The 16810-nt window shown below is 40.6% G+C and overlaps 1 protein-coding gene across 1 annotated transcript in view; it reads right to left on the bottom strand.

The window, feature by feature from the left end:
* LOC134536329 (homeobox protein Nkx-6.1) overlaps window positions 1-16810 on the bottom strand; it is a 201354-nt gene that overhangs the window by 87409 nt on the left and 97135 nt on the right. The gene's annotated exons all lie outside the window — the stretch shown is intronic.

The raw sequence follows: 16810 nt of genomic DNA, 5'->3' as shown, positions 1-16810 counted from the left end.
GGTATGTGATGGCTATACTGGACACCGTGCTTCACAAATTTCTGGCTACGGCACTATTTGATTATGAGTTCGAGGCACCATAACTTGTTCTGTGTAATTTTTTTTATAATGCAATTAAAAGCGTTCTTTGAATGATTCTTGCGATAAAGAAGATGAAAAAATGAAAAACCGGGCGAGATGATAAAACAGGGCGTGTAGCAGCGACGGAATAAACTGTGAAAATGGGATGGGGGAGGGAAACGGGACCTTTTGGTTTTCTCGGGGCATTCCCGTTTTCTTACATCTGTTATTCCGTCGCTCCGTCGTTACACTCCATCTCACCTAATCTCACGCATTCTCCAGTATTGTTCCAGCATTTCAGTACCTATTGTTTGTTATATATTTTATGAATCTGTAGTATATATAAAAATCAATTGCTGCACGTATGAAAGCTCATCACTTGAGAACTGCTCTACCGATATGCTTGTTATTATTTTTTTGTGTTCGTAATTGTCAAGGCAAGGTTTGTATGACAGAAAATGTTTGGAAAATCCACCGGAAAATTCTGACAAATTTGCTCAGTTTGAGAGTTCTGCTGTCATATGTCAACAAATTCCGCATTAAATATTTCAGTGTTTTATCAGTGGTTATCATATCTTTGGTGCATTCAAACCGTCACATATTTTCATAACATAACATTACCTTAAAATTCATCAAATTCCACATTGAATATTTTAGTGTTTTATCAGTGGCTATCATATCTTTGGTGCATTTTTAAACCGTTACATGTTTTAATAGCATAGCATAACCCTTAAAATTATCAAATTGAAACATTTAAGTTGATTTGAGTTCGTAGTTAATTGATATGAATGTCTCCAGTGAGGCATCGAAATATCGGTCCGCGTACGCGCAACGCAAGCCAACCACATGGTCGTCGAGTAGATGAGACTGACGAAGAGCGTAGACGCAGTTTGGAAGAAAATCGAATAAGAATTTCTCAAGCGCGATCCATTGTGACTCCAGAACAAAATATAGGACTCGCTCAGTTGGAGCCTACACACAAAATTATTTGGAACGAAGACAAAACAGTTTCCAAGATCGACATTACGACATAAACGTTTCGCGTTCATATATGATCCAACAGTCAATTACGCCGCGGATGTATGGTTCGACTTCGGAACAATGAGCACTGTTTGTCAACCATCGACAAAAACCGTACTCAACTTCTAAATGGTTTAAATCAAACCAGATAACAAATTCTGGCAATGGTTATATTTTTTAATTGTGTTTTTTTAGTTGCTGTAAATGGAAACTGTGTTTTTATCGATGTATTGCTCTTTTTCTTGTAACTTGTATATTATCAGAATCAAAAATGGCATAAAATCAAGGCTACGGAAGGGTATTAGGGATACTAACAGACAATTCAAGACAAAATCTTGGCATGCAAAATATTTTAAAATTATTTTTCAAATGCTGGTTGAATTTGGACCACCCCTTGCTTAAGGTGGTATTCTAATTTTTTGTAGTGAAAATTTCGAATCTCATTGCAACGTGATCGCTCGAGGAAGAAGCGTCGAACGTCCCGCGGACTTGAGCCACTCTTGCCCCCGCGGAGAAGAGCCCAGTCGAAAGCTGCCGAAGGCCCAGAATTTATATTACGGTTTCTGCTGTATTCCGATGCGGTTATTTTTCATGTGTGAGTGTGTCCGAACGGGACTATGGAAAGGTGGGGGGACGGTGGAGTAAAAGGAGAGGGGGTTAAGGGTGTGAGGGGAAGGGTAAAAAGTTGGTTGGCGTAGGAGATACCAGGGGCTCTGACGGGGAGGGGAGGGTGGTGTCGGGGTACTATGGAGAGAGGAGCCGCAAGCAGGGAAAAAAGTTTTTTTTTACGGCGTCATGTTTTGAGGAAGGGATGGTGGGGAGGGAGGTTATAGCTCGGCCCGCGGGGAAAACCGAGAAACAATTGCGGCGTCGTGTTTTTAAAAATTGAAAATGTTCAATAAAAGCAGACGATGGCTTGTAGCCGGACGGGAGGCGGTGGAATTGTGAAATTTGTAGGGAGGGGGTTGGGTGGTTTGATGGTAGGGCAAAGAGTGCACGCTTTCAGGAAAAGTGTGCGCGCGTGTGTGTGTGTGTGTTTGTGACGGGATGAGGGTGCAGTTTTTGGGGTGGAAGGGAAGGGGGTTGAAAGAACTCAGTGGGAAGGGGTGCGTGGACCTACAGGAGGCGCTACAACCCTGGACGTTCTGAAGGGGGATGAAAAAACCTTGTCAGCAAATATGAAGCCTCATCTGTTGTCTGCGCGTCGCGCGTTTTGTTTTATTTTTTTTTATTTAACCGTTCTCTCTCTTTCTCTCTCTCTCTCTCTCTCTCTCTCTCTCTCTCTCTCTCCATCTCTTTCCTCACTCGTCCGCGGCGTTGTGTGTATATCCCCTTCCGCCTCATTCTCCGTGTTATCGTTTTCGGCACCCAGTTGAAGTTCGCGCGCGTGGGAAAAGGGGGGTGGGTAGAGGGTTCCCGCTGTCGTCGAAAAAAAAAACACGAACCCGCCCATTCCGAACAGATATAACAATTATTTCGTACAACGCAAGGGTTCATGGCGGAGGGGGGGGGGGGGGACATAAAAAAAAGAGGATGGGGTGTCCGTATTGCTGCCGGGTTGCTGGAGGGAAAAAGTCCGGGAGGGCGCAAGGGAGGGAGGAAGAGAAATACAACAGAAACGTGGCCGAAGGGGTCGTTGTAAGGGGTCAAAGGGGGTTGGTTTGGGGGAGGAGGGGAAGTAATTGCGAAACACTGGAGCCCGGAACCCGGCGATCGCCACGCTTAATGACCTTTGGGAAGGTTGTTAGGAAACGGGGGAAAGGGGTTGAAAATTCTATCGCGTCCCGTCGGAAACAACGCCGTCTAGGGGTAGGTCTCTCCGCTCCCGTTGCTTCGCTTCGTGACATCGTGACACGCGCCTATATTTTTTCCCCATTCGTATATACATAGAGACACAAACACACGAGACACAAACACACGACAACAGAACAGAGATGCCGGGGACAGAAATTCGGCTATCTATAGGCCCAAATTTTTTGCCTAGGGTGATTTTTCGGTTTCCGGAAATCAATGACAGACGGAACATTAGGATCTGAACCCGGGTCTCCTGAATTGCGGCTGCTGTGTGTGTCGGCTAGCTCCATGATTCAACTCGCACACCACGTTCACCTGAAATTCGCGAAGAACGCTGGTTCACAAAATATCCATATATCTTCGTGAGTTGACGGATGTCTTCGTAACATTCGCGGAGGCTCAACTCGATTCATTTGAACGAGAACTCACGGTAATCATATTGCACAGAATAAAATTCCGTATGATACCTTTGAAAACCTGTTGCTAAGAAATACTAGTTGTTAATACTACATCCAAGAAAGATATTGTAACTTCGTACAAAGCATGGCCATATTTATTTTTTGCATATATGATTCGTTTTTCGAGATAATACTGAGTATTTTTTACGAAAATTGTCCTATAATTGTATAATTTAATTGATATTTCATTTAAGCATATTTTTAAACCGTGTAAAAGATAATTTAATATTCAACAATTCGACTTAATATTGTTGTGTAATGCTTATTATGTGCGCAGTTAATACTGGAAAAATATTCAGTGAACGGTTTGCAAATAAATGTAACTATTCGAGGCACTTGGATAACAGAAAGCATAACTGCTGGGTAAGAATCCGAATCTTGTATTACTGCAAACACTATTTTTTAGTGATACAGTTGTTTTCATGTACATGTACAAATTTACAAATACCTTTAATTTTACATGAATATTTCTGTTCCATTTACAAAAAAAAATACAGTGTGGAGGGTAAGCAAAAATATTTGAAAGTTTGTTTGATTAACAACAGAATCACTTTTATTTTTCCTCCCACACGCATGTTTACTCGTGTTTGCAATTGAACACCGAATTCGGAGTTCAACGAATCATGCGTAGTTTACATGAAGATCAAGTTGTCTTGAACTATGAAGAACTGTTCGTTTTTTTTTTTTTTTTTATGAGGCAGATACCCACTTGGAAGTCCGTAAATTCATTGTTATTTCTATGGGCTGTATTCCAACAAGTTCGGTTAAGGTAGCAAATAAGCACTACCTTGTTGTGATACAACCGTAACCTAACTCGCGGACTGTATTCCAGAACGTGTCCAGACCGAATCCCAGTAAGGAAACAAATCGGTGACCGTTTTAATAAACGGCACCCTGTGCGAGGCTAGAAACTGGTTTCAACGCGTTCTAGCGGACGTGTCGCAACAATCGATACAATCGTTACGGGAAAAAAACACTAGAGATAGCTGCACCATCGTACAAAAATAGAACCGCCTTTTTAATATTTTCAAGTACTTTTAAAGTTGTGATCTTTTTTTAATAGATATCATTAAAGTGCAGATATTCCAGGATAGTTTCGCTATTATAAAGTTTCATTTGGCATACCAGACACAAAAAGGACTACATACTAGTTAATAGCACCAGACGCGGGTACGCCATCTGGACCGTATCAACCGGTTAAAGGGGGGGGGGGGGAAGTGAGCAATGCGCATGCGCAGAATCTGGGAAACAGAATGGAAACGGATAGGACACCAAAATACGTTCCCTTAAAAAAATAAATAAGGAACTGTCCGTATCCTACCGTGCACTAGGAATACGGTTAGGGTACAGGTGTAGCATATTCAACACCTGAACCCTTATTTGTGTGCACCGGCGTGAGAGTTCGCTGCTTAATAAGTTGTGTTTTGGCTGACGGTTCGCAGCGCACGTGCTGTCATTTGCGTTGTCAGTTTCCTTCCGTCAGCAAACAGGATTAACTAACTTCACCGTGAGCTCAACAGATAGAGATGCGCGCAAATTTGCTGAAACGCAACGTCTCGTGTTGAGATTTTCGTAACTAAGAAAAAAATCTGTAGATAGTTTCTTAATATTTTAAGTTTGTTAGGTGAGATGTTTGACAAGGTGCAGCTTATCTTCAGGCCAAAAACAAACTTTTGGTATTACGGCAACAGCATTCTCGTTGGCCTAGTCAAATATGGGTAAGGACTTATAAACGAACATAGCCGATAACAAAACAAATTGTGGAGAAAAAATACATTAAAAAGGTGTTGATGTCTGTCAAATATAATTTATTTTCGAAATCACCGGTGTCTCTCTAGCAATTAATACTTTGCGGAGAATGACGAACAATTCATTTCTAACAGCTGCAAGTGAAGTCGGAAATTATTAAATGTATTTAAATTGAAGCAGCTTTTAAAAAATGTAATTCCATAAGTAAACGTCTTGTCAAGCAAAAAATATTAATGTATATATATTTTTTTACTGACGGCTGAGGATAGATAAGGCAAATAGTTTAGGTTGCGTTAGAACAAAATTTGTTTTTTGAAGTCAGATAAAAAATTGTTCTTATGTATTTTTCTTTTGGGTATTCATAGGCACAAATATTTAGCCTACTTTGTTAGTTCCAAGTGAGATTTCTTGTAGCGTCCCAGCCCTGAACACGCGAACATGTCGGAATCCGACTCGCGACCTCCAAAACACGACGCGAATATCGACCACACCCCGCAAGAAACAGTCGGCGTGAGGGTCACAGGTGCGAGCGGGTTTGTGGTAGGTGTGGAGAAGGGGGAGGAAGGAGTGGTGAAAAAGGAGGGTGTGCGATGGGGGGGGGGGGGGGGCATGCATGAAGACAGGGGTGCGCCAGGCATAAGTGGGGAAGTTAACTAGGGGGCAGTAAAAATCCTTCACCCCTCTCGTCGTCGACTCCTCCAGCCCCCACAGTACTTCCTCCTCTAGCGCTCCTGCCATCACACACCCAATAACGCGGCTTGCCCTTGATTAGCAGAGAAGGGCCACCACCTTCCCCCTCCCCGACTGCCTCTTATAACTCACCCTCTGCTATCCCCCTAGGCCCCGGACTATGACACAATTTCTCCCCCTCTCCGCCCCCCCTTCCCTTCAAAGCAACCACGGTCGGGGGGAGCAGAAAGGGAAGGCTGTTGGAACGACGCGAAGGGTTTTTGGGGGCTCTACCGTCCGCCCGCCGTAACAGCTGTGCGATTACCACGCGTCGCGTGTGTGTCTGGAAGGGGGGGGGGGGGGGGGGAAGGAGGGGAACTAGCCCCCGCCATGTTGAAAACCGATGGGAGAGAAAAAATAACTGGCAGTTTCTCTCGCGGAAAACGGCGGCTGTCTTCTGTCCATCAACCAGTTCACCAATTATGACACCCAGAACTATGTCCTGTGCCATGTAGAAACTGTTAATGTGGCTTCATTATTTGAAAAACCATTATTACGCGTGCCCAGTCCCCTTTCAAGAATGAGAAGTACAAATCAGTACGCGCTGTCTTGTATTCAGTAGCTCTGTTGCCTAAACGAAAATTTTTATACGCTGCTAACATAAATTCGGCTTCACTAAGGCATGCCTATAGTACACTTGAATACAATGCCTGTAATTAATAGTAATTGGCTGCTTCAAAATAATATTCATTCACCCTCCTCCCCCCCCCACCGTGAAATAAGTCTGTTCAAAAAAATGCATTTTTTTTTTAAAAAAATTAATTGTAATAATGTTGATGTTAGTCCTAAATTTTTTAAGCAAAGCTCTAGACTTTGTGCCTTAACGAAGGCGAATTTCCAAAAATGCTGCTGTAAAATACCTACTGTACGTTACTGCAAAATAAAGTCGTAAATTCAAAATGAAGATTATTTCTCTCGGTTTAATTTTGGCTCTTTCTGCTGAACGACTGCCTTGAGGAATGACGTGGCTAAATCAACTAGAATCCATTTTATCCCCTCGAGGAAAGAATTCCTGAAGGCGCATCTTCACGATGTTATCCAACAAATCGTCACGCCTGGGTGGTAGGCAGTCTACGATGTGTGCAACACATGCCTGGAGCCTACCGGTGCGACCCATGCATTCTGAAAAGTACAGTGATCATTGATGATAAGTAGAGACCCAGAAAAATTCGCGGGTTCATTTCGTGTTATGCTAAAATTCAAATAATTATACCTTAGTACTGCTTCTGCCATTGATTCACTGTTAATCTGGAGGGCCAATTAGAGACCCTCACTCAATAGAAGTGTTGAATCACAGGCCACCCAGTCGAGACGACTCACAAGACAGCAGCCAATGAACAGTTGGCATTTGCCCGAGTGTGTAGAGGATATTGGAGTCTACCCTGGAGGTCATTGAACCCGCGAATTTTTCCTGTCTTTAATGATAAGGGACTGAATCCTTTAGTTGACGGTTTGTAATTGGCCCAGGGTCGTCCCTATGAACAGTGAACCATTAGCGAGAGCAGCTTAAAGGTATAAATGTTTGAATTTAAGCCTATTTCGAAATAATGAATCCGCAAATTTTTCCTGTCCCTGATGATGAATTATCAGTGTGTATTCATTTATGTATAGGCTATGTATTTGTCTTACTTAAATTATCATCGAAAACATAACATTATCGCAAACTGTAAACAGTGATATCGTAACTCCGTTAGGTATAATGGTTTACGAAAATAAATTTCCTGTATATAATTATCATCCTGTCATCGGAAACTTTTTTATTCTATCACAATAAAGACTAAGACTAAATAATGCTGGAGTTTACTACTTATAAAATGTCTAAATTTTAAATTAATGGCATTAGAATTTTTAGTTAAATCACTTCGTACTTACAGAAAAAAATATTTTTAACTTAAAATTTGGTTTAGTTATCTAATTTTGCTAACAGTAAAATATTTTAGATGTAATAATTAAAAATCACAGACGGACACTTTATTTTTATTTATTTGTCCTTATTTTGGATGAATAAACTATTAAAGATAAACATCTATACAATTTTATTTCGAATTATTAAATCCTAAAAAAAATATGCAAATTTGTTGTTGATAATTTAGAATGACTGAAAATTATAACAAACATCAAGTGGACTAGCTATATAATTTCGATTAAATGTGTATTACGATGGCTCCTGTAACTCCTTGTACTTATATGAAACTTATTTACTGCGAAAGAGAAATTAAACTCGATTTGCCCTGTTCGAGAACGTGATGTGACAGCTAACAATAGAGCTGGCATACACCGTTAGAAATTACCGTACATTTTCGGAATTTCCAGCTAAGAGCGAATAAACGAAGCGTGCCTTATAGTTCCAGGCAACTGGATCATCGTGGAAACTGCGCTGAATTCCGTCTTCCAAGTTCTGTGTTCCGTTGTAAACAAGAAGAGTGTTTTTGCTGTTCGGTTGTATTCGTGGCTACAATTAGGGGTCGTTCAACGCCGAAATACTACAACGCCGAGCGTACAATAACGCCGAATACCATAACGTCGAATGCCAAATTGACCGCAACGCCGACAGCTAGAAAACCGCTGTGTACCACTATGCCGAAATACAGTAACGTCGAAAAATTTTGCTGCGGGGAGGGGAGCCACAGGAGCAAAATGAAAAAAACTGAATGAATTTGTGTGCTAACCTTACCTAACCTAACCTTTGTGGCAGTCCTGCAATGACATTTTTCGGGGTTAATGTATTTCGGCGTTGTGGTAATTCGGCGTTGTGGTACACAGCAGCTTTCTAGCTGTCGGCGTTGTGGTAAATTTGGCATTTTGGTGTAACGGTTTTTGGCGTTATTGTACGTTCGGCGTTGTGGTATTTCGGCGTTATGGTGCGTCCCCCTACAATTGCAACGTCCTAAATTGTGCCCGACGGACACTGATCGCTGATTGGCCCACGTGACCCTTTGATGTCATGGGTGGTGTGGGTGAAAATCCAAATCTCCCAGTCCGAGTACATTGGTCAACTTGAACTTTTTTGTGATTGGAATTCATTTATTAGCATTTAATTTTTGCATTACCGAATAACTATGTATTATTGAACTCGTACAATTTTCACAAGTTAAATTAATATTCGAAACTAAGCCAACTCAAATCACAATAAACAAAAACGATCTTAAAACACATATTTTGACGCTCTGTTTTTTACTAGCAAATACTTTAGAAATCAGTGAATTCGGACATCGGACATCACAAATGTAGACAGGGCAGTTTTCCGTACGACGATGTGACGTCACATTCAAATTCGGATAAGGACACGGACCGCCCACAGGTTCGTACTGTTGTAGACGGGCCTTATTACTCCAAATGATTCTTGGGCGTACCCGTAAAATTTACGAAAATTCCTGGATAGTTTGTCCAGAATGTTTTCCGTTAATTTACGTTGATAATTTGAACAGTTTAGCTACCATAATTTTTTTTGCAGTTTTCACTATAACTCAAAACGTGGCCAGAATAACGCAGGCAAGATCTTCCTGCTTCTCACCTTCATAAGTCGTAAATAATACCTGCAATCATATAAACAGCCACACGTATAGCGATACGAGTGGTAAATTCTCAAAGAGCGAATAAAAAGTTTCTAACGCGACGTAATGGGCCGCGTGATGCGATCATCAAAGCGTTCCTCTTTTTTTTTCCCCCTTCCTCCTGCGTGCAGCCATTAGCCACGAATATTACGTCATTGATGGAAGTATGCGAGGCTATTAAGGGGGCTATTAGCCCGGATGGTAAGCCTTTTACGGTTCCCCTTAGAAGTTTGGATACGTGAACGATCGAACGTCAACCCGTCGACAATATCGTAGCCGCGAAAAAAACAAAAACAGCTCTCCGTTTATTTCTAACTGTGGTTGTAAGCATATCGCAGTTCGTGTCTAAACTCTGGTACATTTAATTTCTATGTTGCGTTTTGTAAATTCCCCATGAGTGACGATTTATTGACACTCAGTTATTTTTCTGTTGACAGCATTAATTATTACATTCATAGATTCAAGAAGTAGTTTTGGACATACGCCATTTACGATTACACTGTATGTCAAATATAGAAACATACAGAAAAATCCTAAATCAGGCGCTGTCAGAAAAATTAACTAATTAAAAACATAGCAACAGATAATACCGTGGAAGGAATTATTCAAAACATTATTACAGCACAGATAAACACACTAGGCCAACAACGACGAGACAGGAGCAATGAAGAAGAACAGTAAATAAAGACAAAAACCACCTTGGACAACACGACAAACCGAATAAACCAACGATGATACACAGATAAAATTGACAACACATCGACAACACAGAGACGCACAGGTGAACCCTGATGTGACAAAGCAGATATTCTGGACACCAAAATGGTTATTTTGAGTTTTGATAGTTTATTTCTTGTAGAATTATATTTTTTTTATTAAAGCTGTAGCTAAGTGAAGGGGAGAAACAGTCAAATGTTGGTCCTGGGTTCGAAACCCTATACCTACATGCATCCTTATTCAGGTTTTAACATGGTTTCCCTTAATCAATCCGAGTGCATTCTGGGATGTTTTACTTTCCATGAACCATGATGGACTGTTTCACCATTTTCTGTAACTTGTGTAGTGTATGACCGTCTATAATGACATCTTTGTACACGAGACATATATTCAAGATAAATAAATAAACAAGAAATCTTTTTCATATTGGCCACAAAACCAACAATGGAGATAAGAAGTTAAGGGAGATAGCGTGTGCAATAGTTACCATGTTAATAATTGAAATAAAAATGAGAAAAAGATTTCGCCCGCCCGTTTTACCACTTCCCCGCTCGGAGAGCAGACTTTTTTTTTTTGTTAAAATACATTTCAACGCTGATTCCTTTGCCGATGTGTTGTTAAAATCTTTGTTTAACATTACTCACTTCATGATGACATTTTTACGATTCATCCCAGCCAGTTTCTTCCAAATTATGAAACAAGGTTCTAGCTTAATATTTAATAACTCATAAAAGTATCTATTACAATAAATACTTTAAAGTGGGGCACTGTACACCAAAGTTTACAATCCTGGATCGTCATGTCACCATTTCCATTTAACACTGAACTATTAATGAGAGGGCGATGTCGCAAGTTGTTGTTTCTGTATTTGAAAAAAAAACTTTCAAATATTTACGAATAATTGCTTGAGTCCTCCAAAATTTAATTGTACACTTTTATAAAAACTGACCGCAATATATGTATTTTGTCAGGAACAAGCCAGAATCAGATCGTGTCGAGCAGATGGACCCAACGACGAAACTAAACAGATGTTATTGACAACACAACGACAACCACACCGACGAACACGGCAGGTATCCTGTGAAAAAAACAGCTGCGACGTTTCGGGAACTGGCATCTGTTCCCGTCTATCAGGCACTGATTTATAGCTGTTTGTTTTGCTAAAGAGTTGCTAACCAGGGTGACATCTACTTCGGAACGGACACCCACATCGCAGGAGTAACAGGCGATTTGCCTAAAGGCGGTTTGCCTAAACATTAATTTGTTACGGCGATTTGCCTAAAGTCATTTCGCCTAACGTCGAATTGCCTAATGGCTATTTGCCTAAAGGTAATTTGCCTAAAGGCGATTTGCCTAACGGCGTTTTGCCTAACTCCTATTTGCCAAACGGCGTTTTGCCTAACGGCGATTTGTCAACGACGTTTTTCCTAAAATTTTACTATGATGACAAAACCTCGTTTTGCCTAACGGCATTTTGCCTAACGGCGTTTTGCCTAATGCCAATTTGCCTAACGGCGTTTTGTCTAACCTAACCTAACCTAACCTAACGGCGTATTGCCTATCGGTGTTTTGCCTAACTGCGTTTTGCCTATCAGCGGTTTGCCTAACGGTGATTTGCCTAACCACGATATGCCTAACGGCGTTTTGCCTAACGCCGAATTGCCTAATGGCATTTTGCCTAAAAGAGGAAAAAGCGTTTTGCCTAATGGCGAATTGCCTAATGGCGATTAGCCTAACGGCGTTTTCCCTAACGGTTTTTTCCCTAACGGCGTTATGCCTAACGGCGATTTTCCTAACGGCGTTTTGCCTAACGGCGTTTTGCTAAACGGCGTTTTGCCTAAAATTAGGCAAAACGCCTTTAGGCAAAACGACACATGCCCACACTTCCGTGGAACCAACTGTTTAGAAGCTCTGCGGGTCCACGAAGTCCACGCCACGGGATGAGCGACGGAATTATTTGGTGATGTTGGGGGGGGGAGGGGAGGTGTGTTGGAAGGTTTTGCGGGAATCCCGCCAGCTGCCGCCACCAGCGTCTCCATGACGTCATCAAGAAACCCCCTCTCACCTCCTCCTCCAGAATTCCCCGCCCCCTCTACTTCACCCTTTGGACGCGTCACCCCCAGAGACCACGAAACATCTGCGACATCACTTCCGGGCCGACGGAGTGGTTCGTCACTCGCAGGACCGCAGGCGAGAGGCTGCTACAGTCGGTGTCTCGCACATGTCTCGTCTCGACATTGACAGCGCTCAGAAAGTAGTACCAGTGGTCCACGTATCCTTCCGCCACACTGTAATTTTTTTTTTGTAAATGGAAGAGAAATATTCGTAGAAAAATCACAGATATTTGTAAATTTGTTTCATTTGCATGACCACAAACTAGTGGTCGCAGTAATCAGAGGTGCCCCCCCCCCCCAAACACTATGACTCACCCCCCCCCTAATCTATTGATGCCGCCCCCCCCCCCCCGAAATTTTTTATGCCATTTTCTCAATGATTTACTCAATTATTTTATAATATTATACTTTTTTAGTATTATATTTTATCACATTTTGCATTAATTAAAACTGATTTTCTAATAATAATTTTGGTCATATCAGGTAATATTTCCATCCTGAACCGACAGATGCCAAACTGCTTTTGTTGAGGAAAGTGCGGGGTGGCCAATTTGATTTACAAGATCCCTTTCAATTATTAAAGCACCAGAAACGTATTTTCACATTATAAGCTATAATTATGTAAATAATATATACATTTTTCTCGTCTTTTAACCACCCCCCCCCCCCTGAAATTTTAATGACGCAGTCTGCGTCGTTACCCCCCCCCCCCCCCCCTTGTGGGCACCCCTGCAGTAATACTGGGTTCGGATTCTTACCCGGGCATTTTTATGATTCGTGTTTTGTACAAGCACCGCCAATACTTGAAAAGTTATTTGTAAACTGTTCACTGAATAGTTTTCCGGTTTCAACTGCAGACATTAACAATCACGATAAAACAAAACAATGTCCAGTATTTGAATCTTATCCACGGTTTAAAAAAAAAAATCATGTTTAAATGAAAACATCAATTGAAATATAAAATTATCCGCCATGAGAAATACTCAGTACACTGTAAAACAAGTTTGTACTTTAACAAGGATATTCCTTAAAAACTCAGTTGCCAACGATATCGCTTGTAAAATTGTAAGGCAAATTCCATTTGTAATTTTAAAATGCTCTGCCTTGAAGTTTTCAAGTAAAAATGTAAAACGTACATTTTTTTACGTAGTCTATTTCACATATACAAAAATAATCAAAGGCATGTCTTGTACAAAGTTAGAATATCTTCCTTGTAGTACCTATTAATAAACTATATCTTGACAATTGGTTTCTAAAGAAATATTTTTGTAAAAGTACAAATTTTTTCTGTAAACCGGCGTTCTCTCAACCGTTCTTGTAAAAAATAATTATTTTAGTAACAGTCAGTGTTCGTATAGACAGCAGCATGTGTTGCTTTGCTAGTGACCGTTGAGAAACAGGGAAGCAATTATACTATTTTTTAGAACTTTAAAATTTGAGACAAGTTACGTGAGCGAGACTGTACTTCAAGGGACGCAGGATCTCACTAGCTTTACACGGGGACGAAACAAAAATAAACTTATGTCTGCGATTTCATGCCTCGTTCGTGGACAAAGAGGAATTTTTCCCTCTTCCCCCCCCCCCCCCCAACCTTGCTAACTATTCGTCCTCGTTCATTTCCCTGCAGGCAATATGGGGGAAACTGGCAAAACACGGCTCAAAGTGGGCTATGTATTTCGAACAACATTATATGAACCGAATTGCCGTAGACAAATGGTTACACAATTCTTCTATCTTCAATTCCCTAGACTAGTGTAACAATTGAAGACCTAGCTTCATTTTATTTCACGCAACCATTTCTCAAAGTTTAAAAACAAATATAGCATTAATATGTGCAAGTACTATATATAAACTTATAAACTTATACCCAAGATTTAAAAATCTGAGTATTAATAATGCCTTACTAATGTTTTGTGTACACTGATAAAATAAATACGTTTTGCTGCTGAAACTAAAATTTTTGCTGTAACAAGATAATTTTGCAGTGTGCATGAAGTGGCTTATTATCGAAATTGTAAAAAGTTAAATCGAGACGGCAAAATTTTATTAATAACACTACAAAATTGACAAAAAAATATGTTGTGGCGGGTTCGATTTTTTTTTGCCAGTGTAGGAAAGTTAAAAATTATAGTTTGTTTTTACGTGCAAACATCTTAGCTTTCGATATACGGCATTTGGTAGGAGTAATTTATTGAACGGAACTGAAGTCGCATGGAACGGAAATGTGTAACCACGGTGCTGCCATCTGTGGCGGATGGCGCGAACCCAAGTTCACAAAGGTAAACGTTATAGTATTAACTGTTTAATTTATTTTAAAACAAGATGGGCAGTATTTTAATTAAACTCCTTTTCGAAAATCAGGTCCAAAGTCGGGGTTTGGTATTTTTTTCAAGTAAATTTCTCTTTTATCGCGGAGCTGTTTGATTACACAGTTTTAAATTTCGGTCTTATAATCAAAAGATCCAAAAGTCGACGTTGCTGCTCCGGCAACGAATTCTAGCGGTGGGCATGGGAACTACGTGTGATTCGCGTCCATTAATGTAGTTTAAAACACAGTTTGCGCACATTTATCACGCTCGGAATTATTTTAAAAGAATTCTACGTTAAATTTCGCGTCCGTGATTCGTATGAATTTGCTTGTTACCGAGGTTAGATATTTATACATCACAGGCCACTATTTTACATCGTGGTCCCAGATCACAACACCTGCAGTCGCCCGCCTGTAGCAACCAATCACTATCGAGGACGCAGGCTGCGAGAAATGTTGGGAGAAATGTGTTTGGCGGGAGATGCGCAGGGGTATGTTTTTATCACGGAAAAAAGTAATTTTAGAGACCTGTAAAATCCGCGGATTCATTTCGCGATAGGATAGAGTCCAAATACTTTTGACATTATTTGCTTCAGTGATTGGGCCACAGTTTATCTGAAGGACTCTGGACCAATGAAAAATCTTTAACAGAAGAATTAGCGACTCACGATCATTCCAGTCAGTCAACAGGTGTTACGAGTCGGTAACCAATAAGCAGATGTAATTTGCACGAGTGCGTAGAGGATCATGGAGTCTATCCTTTAGGGATTTGAAATCGCGAATTTTACAGGTCTCTAGTAATTATATATTCACTCATTAAGCTGCAATAAGGTATATATGCCTGTGCTAGCGATCGTGCCCTTGCGATTGGCGGCCGTCCCTCAAGAGAAGCCATTGCCCCTATTCGGCCGGGGCCATTAAGGACGCGTTTACTTCCGCACTGGGTGGCTGTGATTGGTGTGCCGACAGTAGGCATGCCCATGGAATAAAACCCAGCCAACCACGAAACACAGACGATGCTACATAGTTGGAACACGCAGCTGGCCTGGAAATCTTTTCACGAAAAATGCATTGCTCTAGCGACCAGTCTACTAGAGTTCCAAGGACCAGTGGTACAGAACGTACAGAAACACGAAATGGTACAGTCAGCTGACAGAAAAATTGAAAGTCTCTCATCTCCGTGGTTATATATGCTAGGTGTATGGAAAACATTGTTTTTAAGTTGTTATGTTTCGTCGAGGGATCATAATGCTTCTACTGAAGGTTTTGCTTCAGTTGTGGAAGTTTGGTGTGACACTAGATATCACATGCGCCAATGCCACGCAGTCTGTGTGAGCTGAGTGCTCTCATGTTGTGTGTTGAGCGAAATGGTCTGCTTACTATGGTGTTATCTAGCCAGTCACCGAAAAGGAAATTCGTGGTTAAAAAGTTTTCATCGAGAGACGTGTACCTACCTTATCTGGATTGAGGACCTTCTTATGGCATTCGTAAACGGGTAGCCTCAGTGGAAGGCGAGAGCTGCGAACATCGCAACATCGTGGTCATTTAATATTAATCTTCTAATGTTATAAAGTCGTGATGGGTAAAATCCCAATTTTATTACATCCGAATCTCTAACTCGAATCCCAGAGACTAGGTACCTCGAATATACCCCTCTAATACTAATCTAGGTGTCCAGTGTCAAAAATAAAATGATGTACAATAAATTAAGTATATTAACTATGGTGTTGAAACATTTTTTCCCTTAAATTCTTGTTTCACAAACTAAGTTTCCATAATTAATGTATATTTTAATATTATTATATATTACATGTTAAAAGAACACTATCACGGGGAATAGGAACAGGATAGGAATGAAGGGAAAAAATTGACCTAGTAAACTTCAGAGGTTATCAGTGTTAAATTTTTAAATTTACTTTATTTCCACTAATATGTTTCTTGTAATATTTTTCTTAGAATATCGAATCCTTCGAATACTAAGAAATGTATTGGCTCATCCTTGTAACAAAGCAAACCGATCTAAAAACATATTGCAGGGTTTCGCAGTAATTGTCTAATAAAATATTTTGGATTTCAGAGTTGAGCTTCGTCTATAAGGGTAGATTGTGCCGACGCGACGTTTCGCTCTGCATTGCAGCAGGCATCTTCAGGGTTGAGAAATCTACTGATTGATTTTGATTTCTCAACCTTGAAGATGTCTGGTGCAATGCAGAGCAAAACGTCAGAACGATCCACCACTTTAACGTGGCATAAATCTGAAAGCTAAAATGGTTTATTAATTTGTAAACCATCTCATCGAGCGTAGAT

This window comes from Bacillus rossius, chromosome 10 (genome assembly GCF_032445375.1).
Source record: "Bacillus rossius redtenbacheri isolate Brsri chromosome 10, Brsri_v3, whole genome shotgun sequence".
Lineage (NCBI taxonomy): Eukaryota > Metazoa > Arthropoda > Insecta > Phasmatodea > Bacillidae > Bacillus > Bacillus rossius.
This window is presented reverse-complemented; position numbering and strand designations above follow the sequence as displayed.